The sequence below is a fragment of the Lipotes vexillifer genome, unplaced genomic scaffold (assembly GCF_000442215.2).
Source record: "Lipotes vexillifer unplaced genomic scaffold, Lipotes_vexillifer_v1.1 scaffold490, whole genome shotgun sequence".
NCBI lineage: Eukaryota > Metazoa > Chordata > Mammalia > Artiodactyla > Lipotidae > Lipotes > Lipotes vexillifer.
Window position 1 is genome coordinate 933,440 of NW_006796397.1, and position 11,026 is coordinate 944,465.

The following is an 11,026-nucleotide window of genomic DNA, read 5'->3' on the forward strand; positions in this document are numbered from 1 at the left end:
GGTTTCTCAGTTACCTCAGGTTATGGTAACTTTATCAGAAGAGGAATAATCGATTTGGACCATTGCATATAACATGCTGAATAAAGTCAGAATGTATTTGAAAAAATAAATGTCTTTCAGTTATTAAGATTCTCCCTTCCTTCAAGGAGTTTTCCTGTCACAATTTTCAAATTCCAAATAACAGACTTATTCACTGTGCTGAATGGAAGTAGGACCAATTTGCATTCCTTAGGCTGGTAACCTAATGAATGGCATGTGAAAACCCGTGTTAACTGGTCCTGACCTATTACCAATTATTCCAATAATATTTGGTGCTCCTTGTAAATTAGTACCCAGGCAAATGTTTAAACACTGGGGGGACCAAACGCCACCTGTGTGAAGAGAGTTTCCTTCTAGTCTTTCCTTGAACTGGATTAGGAGTCACATCCTTGTCTTATTGCCTCTATAGTATTTCATAAAGAAAATACTCAGATCATTATGGGGAGAAAAGAGCCATTCTGTCACTCTTTTCGTAATAGTCTGAACCAGTCTCAGGCAACTGCTCTGTGAAAAGGGAAATCCTGAAGGAGCAGCCAAGTAAAGAAGCATTGATTCAGTCTCTGCATTAAGAGGCCCGAGGGAAATTTGCTGGATCTGTGATACCTGGGCAGAACAATACATCATAAGCCTCATTAATGGCTTCAAACTGAGGAAAGATAAAAATCTAATCATTTCATCCCTGCTGCTTCAGCTTGGAGTCTGTCACCTCGAGAGAAACGTCACATCGGGGGAAATCCATTACAACAGTAACATTATTTACCTCCCGCTACGGGCCAGGTGCTCCCCCAGGTTATTCATGCGTGCTGTCTCAATCCATCCAACAAGGTTTTATTCGGTTTGTTATTCCCATTTTACAGATGAGAAAACAAATGAAAAAATAACTTTCTCAGGCTTCCCTGGTGGTGCAGTGGTTGAGAGTCCGCCTGCCGATGCAGGGGACACGGGTTCATGACCCGGTCCGGGAAGATACCACATGCCGCGGAACGGCTGGGCCCGTGAGCCATGGCCGCTGAGCCTGCGCGTCCAGAGCCTGTGCTCCACAACGGGAGAGGCCGCACCAGTGAGAGGCCCGTGTAACGCAAATAAAATAAAATAAAATAATAATAATAACTTTCTCAACATGACTGTTCAGAGAGGAATCCTATTTAACCTACAGGTCTGCAAAGCCGTTTCTTCAGAGGTTTAGGTAAACAGCACCCAAGATTAGCACTTTACCCCCTCTCACCCACCTGCGTGTTTGAAGGCTCACAGATCATGCTCTGGTTTTCAGAGCTCACTGGTCTCCTATCACCTCTACGCCCAGCGCTTCCTTCTATTCCATATCTATCCTAGTTTGCCTTCTCCTGAGCCAAAGAGTCACCTCCTATCCTTTTTATTTTCCCCCTTCATCTCCTAATGTAATTCTAGAATTGTGGGACTTTCCAATTGGAAGAAACCATGGAGAGTTTTCTGAAGAGGAAAGCCTAGATGGCTTGTCCGAGATCACAAACCCACTGTCTGAGGGAGGTGGCACCTAAGTCTGCATGTCCCCCTGTTTAGTGCTCTTTCCACTCTCTGGTCTGGCTCTCAGGAGCACAGATAGTCTATAAGCAAAGCCTAGTGGAAGAGCCCAGGCCTCCTCCCTAACTGCAGGTCCTGTGCCTTCTCTAACAAGGTGCATTCATTTTAGTTACGTCCTGCATCCTGATAATAACCCTTCCTGTGCCAATGCAGTACTGGGCTCAAAGCACGTGAGGCTTCTTTCCCCATTTCACTTGTAAGAAAACTAGACTCTGAAAGGAACCATCAGTAGTCACCATTACTGACAACTACTAAAGCATTTGTCATAGTAGCATCACGAATGTTTAAAACGTGTTAAGATAGGTACGATCTCCATTTTATAGAAAAAAGAAATTGGTCCAGGATGGTTAAATGACATATTGGGTTATATGTTAGATTATATAGCTAGGATGTGGCAGACCCAGGTTTGAACTGGAGACTCTGTAACACCAAATTTCTGCTTTTTGTATAGTGCATGCTGCCAAGGTCATATGACAAGCAAATGATGGTAGTGTGAGAACAGCCTAGGGTTTCGACATCTAATGCAGTATTCTGCCCTTTAGACTGTGCAAGGCATTCTGGAAAAAGATTGATATGCATGCAGATACATACATATACAGAAACACACAGTTTTAAACACCCTTTAGTATAAATATAACAATTTCATCCAAAGGACTAATGTAATTTTAAACTTCATGGTTATTTTTGAAGCAGCAGAGTTTTTCAATGTCCTAACCTAAACTATGAGCACATGTGCTCTCATTAGAAGAACTGAGTGCCATTCTGAATTTCAGACCCTGTAGGAGATGATGGATGAAGACCTCATCCTGTTAAAAAGAGTTGTCAACATTTTGGTTTTTGCTTCAAGGTACAAATGGGGTTCCCAGTCGGTCTGGGTTTTATGCAGAATTGCAGTTCCAGTTTAACTCCCTGAGAGTCTTGATTTATTATAGGGAGAGGCTGGCAGACATTTTAGACTTGCAAAATGACTACCAATCACAGTTCAGGCTAAATTGGTTCTAAATTTGTTCTGCTGATGTAGACGTTTGGAGAGTGAGGAGGAGGGACGGGTGATGCTGTCCTTATTGAATTCCTCCTGTGCTACAGATAAAAAGCTGTGTTCCTCACCCTAAGCCGATGGTGTGTCCCTCCCTGGCTCTGCCTATTAGCTGAACACACACTGCTAAGCATGGGGAAAGCCTCACCTCAAGCTCTAAGAACCCACTCCCTGAAGCACTGGTTCACTTGGCATTCCCCCTTGGTTTTTTCAGAATGCCCGCCCTTCAAGACAAGAGGCATGTCAGACCCACTGTGAGCTGCCCAGATCAGCCGCCTCCAAGGCCCTTCACACAGTGGGACTGCAGCTCTCACATGACACTCCACCCCTTCACCAAGCTTGGCTCAGGAATTAAAGATGACTTACCAAGTGACTTCGCACCATTACATTAGCTGCTTTTTATATTCTTCTAGAAGATGAAAGAAACTGGCCCGCCTCCCTTTTTCTTTCTGGTGGTGAGTCTAACTCCTCCAGCTTAGAAAAGAGCGCCCACAGAAAATTTTTTTTGTAAGATTGGAAATGAGCCAAATGCCTGGGGTGCTGCCTCAGATAATCAGCAGAGGCCCCAGCTGAGCTCCTGACCGGAGGGGCTGCAGGAAATCAGCTTCTCGGGGTGAGCTGTGGCTCGGGAGTTTGGAGATGCTGAGGATGCCAGAGGCCAGCTCATAATGGGAGAGAATATGGGGTCCTTGTGACTTCTAGGATTCAGCATTGGCCCTTGCTGCTGCAGTTTCCAGTGTGATCTGAGGACGCCAGTGTGCTCAGGGTCCCCGTCTAACAGAGGCTAATGAGAGGATGAGCTTAGGTGTTCCCTGGGGTGCCTTCCAACTCCAGTATTCGTATCTATATAAGATGCTCAGTGAGTGGGAAGTGTTGATGAGGGTTAATAATGAGTAATTTTCTTAAGAGCTTGAGCGTGTCATACATTTATTTTTTAGCTTTGTAAATGACTCACTTTTATGACATATGAGCAAGTCTTTTATTCACTGAAGAACTTAAAGCATAATAGCCAGTGAAGGAGGATGGGATGGTTTTCAAGTGTTGCTCTGCCAAGCACCCCAACCAGGAGAGCCAGGTATGCAAAGAGGAGCCATGTAGGGCAGGGCAGATAGGAGCATTCCCAGGAGGGCCTTCATCAGCTCTGGCTACATTTCCCTTACTAGGAGAAATGGCCTCAGGTTGCACAGGTACAAAGGTGACCTGGGAGGTTCTCTTGGGCTTTAACACCAAAGTGTGAAATCTGAGGCTGATCCATCACCACTGATGTCCAGCCCAGAGTCTGATCTGGGACCAACGGATGCCTCCAAGTTTTCTGTTTTGGGTTTCTGTTTCATGGGACTCTGGGCCTAAGTGTTTGGTCAGCTAATAGGTTCCCAGTTGGAGAGACACACCTCCAGGCTTGGGTGTACTGAGAGATGTCAGCTCCTCCCTGAATTTAGGGTAAAGCCCCCAGTTGGGTGCCAGCTCAAGGGCAGACTGTGTGCCCATCAGGCTGACCAGACCCATGGTGGGCTGTCCTGGAGCTGTGTGCTGTATACCTGTTCTGTGCTCTGGTGCCCAGCTCAGGACTGCTCCAGGCCTCGACCTGGCTCTGCTGTGTCTAGAAGAGGAGAAAGCAAGTCTACTGTCTTAGAGCTGGGCTGTCAGCCAGCTGCCGGGAAGGCTCTCAGCTGCACCCTGGGCTGGAGTCTCATCTCTACCAGTAAGATTTGGGTAACCTTATCTCTCTGAGCTTCAGTTTCCTCATCTGTAAAATGTAGACTCTATTCTACAAATATTTAGTGTCTGCTCCTAACCAGGGCCTGCCTTAGGTATTGAGGATACAGTGGGATCAATGGGAACAAGACAAACAGGGTCCCACCATCATGGAAACAAACCTCTCTCGGTCTCAGGAGGATCCCAGGAAATTATGTACAATGCTTAGCATTTTGTCTGATCCCCAGTGGGTGCTCACTATGTGTTAGCGCTAATGAGTTTTCCTCCAAAAGTGGTAAAAAAATCTTTTAAAATACTCTCTTGTCCACCTTGCTCTTTACACATGTATTTCTTTCTGCCTGGAAGGCTCTTCCACGCTCCATTTGTCTCACTAACTCGGGTTCACCCATTTCTCCAGTTATGTGCTCACTTCCTCATGGTAGCACCTGCCTGACCAGATTTACGTTCCCCCATTGTGCGTTCTCATGGCAACCGGCACTCTACTTTGAGACAGTATTACCTTGGTAATACTAGATACCATTACCTTGATAACTACTACTTGTTTAATGTCTGTGTTCCTGACTAGACTGTAAACCTGGTGTAGACAGCACCCATGGCTACCTGAGCCTCAACACCGGGCTTTGAGATTCTCCGTGAATGTCTGACCATCCTACTGGCTGACATGCGTGAAGGGCATGTTGTCCTCCAAATGAGAAAAGTACACCAGACCAGGACAAGAAGAATCTGACCCATCAGGAGCACATGGGCCCTTTCTTTCCTCCCTTTCTTTTCTCTTCTAATATGAAGAGGAGGGGCAACCAAGAGATGGCTGAGAAAACCATGCCCTGGGCAGCATCCTCATCTCCCCGGGAACAAACAGGTGCACAAGTTACGGTGCAAAGGAAGGCATGTTGGGTTTCCCATTGGTAAGAAGCATTTAGCCACCAGCACTGAGGGCACTGCTGAGAACAGGGCAGTGAGAATCTTCTTTGAGAAGTCAAGTCACACTCTTTTTTTTTTTTTTTTTTTTTGACATGAAAGTGTTTTACTGTACCAGGAGTTCTCAAATCTGTGGACAGCACACACCAGTGAGGATTCCACATCATTGGGGAGGGCAGATGCGGTGGTGCTCAGCACCTGGACAGAGACAGAGACAGAGCCCTTGGACCCACTGTTCACACAGCTTCACATTGGGAAGGGTCAGGGGAGAAGGAACAGGCAGGGTCGGGTGTAGCCCAGCTGTGGGTTTTGGAGAAAGATTGCATAGCTGGTTAAACCTTGTCTTTTTTTTTTTTTTTTTTTTTTTTTTTTCACTTTGTTCTGGGCAACCAGGGTGCCTGCCCAGCCCTTGGACAAGTCAGCACCCCTGTCCTGTTAGGTGTTCTGTCTTCCCCTCCCCGTAGGGCCATTTCTGATGGGGAGAGGACCAGGGCGTGGGGAAGGTTGGGGGGATAGAGGGAAGGCCTGTGGAGGGACCACAGGGGGACTGGGAAAGGCCCTGCTCCTCACATATCCCCCCTTCCCTGGTTAAGTCACACTCTTGTCTGTTCTCTCACAGCCAGGCAGCGTGATTAAAAGAAGTCTCGGGGCTTCCCTGGTGGCGCAGTTGTTGGGAGTCCGCCTGCTGATGCAGGGGACACGGGTTCGTGCCCCGGTCCGGGAGGATCCCACATGCCGCAGAGCGGCTGGGCCCGTGAGCCGTGGCCGCTGAGCCTGCGCGCCTGGAGCCTGTGCTCCGCAGCGGGAGAGGCCACAACAGTGAGAGGCCCGAGTACCGCCAAAAAAAAAAAAAAAAAAAAAAAAGTGTTCCCTTTAGAGAGAAGAAGGTTGAGAAAATGAAATCCAAGAGGCCACATGGCGGGAATGACGTCAGCATCAGAGATGTAACTGTGTTGACTCTTTACTCTGTCACCCAGTATGGAAGAAGCCCCCCGCCCCCACTTAAGTACCTTGAGAAAGAGGCAGTCATTTACATGTGACTCACTGGAAATATTAATGTTCTTGCCCTTTGGTGCACAGTGGGATTTAACAAAGCAGCCATGTGACCTGACCCCAGTGGTTTGCTTTTGGCCAGATTCCAAATCCTCGGGGCAGTGCTGGACTTCCCATGTGCATTCCTACAGGCCCAGCGCAGGGAACGGCGTGGCAGTCCTCTGTGCCAGGCCTTTCCAAACCTCCATGCCTTTGCCCATGCTGCTCTCTAAATGAGAGGTCCCTTCCTTCAATATAAATTTGCAAGACTGTCTACCATCTATCTATCTATCTATCTATCTACCTACCTACCTACCTATCTACCTGTCAAACTTCCATTCATTCTTTAAGACTAAGACAAAATATTTTGTCTCTGACCACCTTCCTTCCCCCAAGTTGAAGTTCAGTGCTTTTATTCCTGAACTTTATAATAACGTAGTGAAGTTATTTATAGATTTCCTCCTCAGTAAATTACAACAGAAACCAAATCTTGTTCGTCTTTGTATCCCCTTCAACTAGTACAGTGCCTAGCACATTGTAGGTACAGAATGAATGAAAAGCAGAAAGCCAGGCATTGGCAAACCTCATCCCGGGGCCAGTGGGTCAGCCAGAAAGCTTAAGGACAAGTGTATGTGCCAGAAACTGCTAGTGGGTACTTCTGTGGACAGACTGTGAAAACAATAAGTTGTCGGAGGCTTGTGGGCAAGCTTGAGGAAGTTTCAATAGAACTTTGGGTACATGATTTGAGGGTATAATGGGTATGATGAGATTATAGCTTAAAAATCTTATGTTCATTCTACAGATGAGAGAACTGAGGCTTTGTTAAATGTTTTACAAAAACACACACAGTTAGTAAACAAAAAATCTGGTTTAGAATCCAGATCTGATTTCAGAGTTTGTGTTCTTAGATACTATGCAAAAACTCAACCAAGTCTACAACCACAACCTGGACCTAGTGTCCTTGAGGTCTTCAGGGAACATCCTCCCAGCGTGTTAAGTGACTCCAGAATGTCACTAACCCTGACTAGGCCCACTTCGGTTTCCTCTTTGGTAAAATGAGGAGCATTGAGCTAGGTGACTGTTAAGGCCAATTTTAGTCTCTGAAATGTTATGATCTCTGTGGAATACAAATGGACTTCCTAACCTGGAAATCAGCGTGGTCAAAACCTAAGTGTAGGGCTTCCCTGGTGGCGCAGTGGTTGAGAATCTGCCTGCCAATGCAGGGGACACTGGTTCGAGCTCTGGTCAGGGAAGATCCCACAGGCCGCGGAGCAACTAGGCCCGCGAGCCACAACTACTGAGCCTGGGCGTCTGGAGCCTGTGTTCCACAGCAAGAGAGGCCACGACAGTGAGCGGCCCGTGCACCGCGATGAAGAGTGCCCCCCCCGCCGCTCGCCGCAACTAGAGAAAGCCCTCGCACAGAAACGAAGAGCCAACACAGCCATAAATAAATTAATTAATTAAATTAAAATTAAAAAAAAAGTAAGTGCACTCATTTATTGGTCCTGAAAGACTTTCACAGTTTGCAATCGTGACTCCAAAACACAACAAAGGCTATGACATATTACCCTAAGTATTATCTTAAAGGTTTAGTTATTCTTCCCGAGTGGGCATTTAAAATATGCCCAGGCACTGAAGTATGACTCTTGAATTCACAGAAAGCATCCATTTACATGAATAGTCATACTTAACTCACAGCAAAGTTTTCACTCACTCTCCACGGCTTAGGGCCTTTATTCTACCTGTAATTCTGTATCATACTGAAAGAAAGTTCAGCATCGCACTACCCAGACCTGCGGCACCCCACCCCATCACATAAGTCTCCATCAGACATACGTGCACTTCTCTGCCTTCAGGCTGAATTTTAGGGTAGAGCCCCTCTGAAAATGTCTGTGTGGTTCAGAATGAACTCTGAAATGAAAAGTTCCCGCCCAAACCACTGAATAACATTGTGTTGTTGTTTTCATCAAATCTATGCCATCGTTCCTTTGATTTGGCTTTCATTTGGAATGATCTGTCCGATGCCATTTTTCTGAAACATTCAGAACAAGATACAATCTCATTATGGTCAGCTACATAGAGTGGACCTTTCAGAGCATAAAGAAACATCTGTCCTCCATCTGTGGTGTCTAAAAAATAGGACTCTCAATAGAGTACATTGTAGGACTCTAATCCTTTTAAAGGGCAAGAAATCCATTTTTGACTAAAATCTCCATAAATATGTCTAACAGAATATTTTCATCTTACATACTGTTTTTCAAAGAGCATTTCAAAGGCCACTAGTGCAGAGCATTTCGTAAGAACATAATCTTTAGGGTCAACCAGACCTGGTTCAAATACTTGTTCTGTCAGGCAGTAGCTGTGTGATCTTGGAAAGTGACTTAATCTTGATAATTTTAGGTTTTCTCATGGATGTAAAATAGAATAATTGTACCTGTCCTAGGAGATAACGTTTTCAAAGAGAATGACACTTAGTAGGGCACTAAATAAACGTCAGTTGTTGTTCCTGTTTCACTGTTGCTGTTGTTAATACTTGAGGCAGAGTGGCCTGATTCCTCATGCAGCTGAAAGAACACGGGATTTGGAATCAGAAGACCTGAGTTTGCACCCCACTGCTGTCACTTACTAGTTGGGTGACCTTGGGGAAATCACTGAATCCTTCTCAACTCAGCCTCCTCATCCCTAAAACAAGGAAAATAAAAACTAACTTACCAATAACATATGTGAAGTGTAAATGAGGTGATATATGTGAAATTTCTGTGCCAACTGCCAAACTCTGTATGCATGCATTATTGTGTCATTGTTAATATTATGGACTCAATGTAAGTGTCCCCTCCAGAATGCAGATGTTGAAACCCTAATCCCCAATGTGATGATGTCAGGAGGTGGGGTCTTGGGCAGTAATTAGGTTTAGATGAGGGTGGAGCCTCCACAATGGGATTAGTGTCCTTATAAGATGAGAGAGTGTGGAGCTCTCTCTCCCTCTCCCCATCTTAATTCAGCTGTCTACAAGCCAGGAAGAGGACCCTTACTGAGAACTGAATTGGCGACATGTTGACCTTGGACTTCTGGCCTCTGGTACTGTGAGAAATAAATGCCTGTTGTTTAAGCCACCCAGTCCGTGACATTTTGTTATAGCAGCCCCACCACCAGAACTGAAGAACAGATTCTATTTTTTTTTCAGGAATTTTCACTTACAGAAATCTTGGTTATGTGCTCAAGTGATGATGATAACTGATTTCCACTTAGCCTCTGAAGTGAAGATTCTGGGGGTGGAGTAAGGCAGCACCGAGGGCAGACCGTCTGTCTTCCCCAACAAAACGTCACCATTATTGGGTGCTTGTCTTAGAGCTGACCTCTGTGAACATTTAAAGTCCACAGGTCTGAAGAGGTGCTGAGACAGAGGAGGGTTGTTGACTATGGTCTCTTCCTATTGCGTGTTGTTTTGATGTTATAATTGTTAGGTTTCTCAAATCTCACCTCCCAACCCCTCCCTGCATTTATTTTTATTTTATTTTATTTTTATTTATTTATTTTTGGCTGTGTTGGGTCTTCGTTGCTGCATGCGGGCTTTCTCTAGTTGCGGCGAGTGGGGGCTACTCTTCGTTGCGGTGCGTGGGCTTCTCATTGCGGTGACTTCTCTTGCTGCAGAGCACAGGCTGTAGGCACGCAGGCTTCAGTAGTTGTGGCACATGGGCTCAGTAGTTGTGGCTCGCGGGCTCTAGAGCACAGGCTCAGTAGTTGTGGTGCACGGGCTTAGTTGGGCCACGGCATGTGGGATCTTCCTGGATCAGGGCTCGAACCCGTGTCCCCTGCATTGGCAGGTGGATTCTTTACCACTGTACCATCAGGGAAGTCCCCCTCCCTGCATTTAAAACAACTGACAATCCAGCCCCTCCCCACTTTCCTGGGTACCTGATCCCTTTGTCCTCCCCCTAGGGTGGAAGTCCTTGGGTTTGGGGCTTTGAAACCTGCCAGACTTAAGTCTGAATCTTGCCTTCTCAACTTTCTAGCTGTGTTACCTTGGTCAGGTCACTTAACCTTTCCACACCTCCATTTTCTCATCTGCAAAATGGGAGAGAATAACTGGTTGGGAAAATTCAGTAAGACAGTACATTTAAAATTCTTAGAGCCACGTCTGTCAGCCAGGGTCACTCACCAGCTTCACCCTCCTCCCTTGAGCTCTCGTCTTACCCCCTGCTTGCTTCTTTTACCTGATTACTGACACCTCTCTGGGGCCTTTGGTGAGACTGATCACCAAGAGTCAGTAGCTAGTGTGCACCTGTAAGAAAGTGTCCTTGGGAAACTAATCAATACTGTATCTCAGTAAAAACAATAGACTCAGTTGAGTACATTTGCTGATTGAATGTTTGAAAGAGAGAGTGTGTAAGCTTGGATATTCACAATATCTCTGGTGGATACACACACACACAAATGATAACACTGTATATACCCTTTTCTCTGCATATCTTTTTGTATTTTCTTTTAATTTTGCATCATGTACATGTAATACCTATTTAAAATTACTTTTAAAATGTCAGTGATGTTGGAATACATTCTTGGCTTAGATACTCTAGAAAGAGCTCTCCAATGCCTTGAATGTTAACATAGACTCCAAGACTTTCTAATATATGGACAGGGGAAATTGTGGTTCTTGAAGCTGAAAATCACTTCTAGCCTGTTAAAGGCTAGACGAAGAGAGTCTAATCCTGTGGCCTCTTTCCC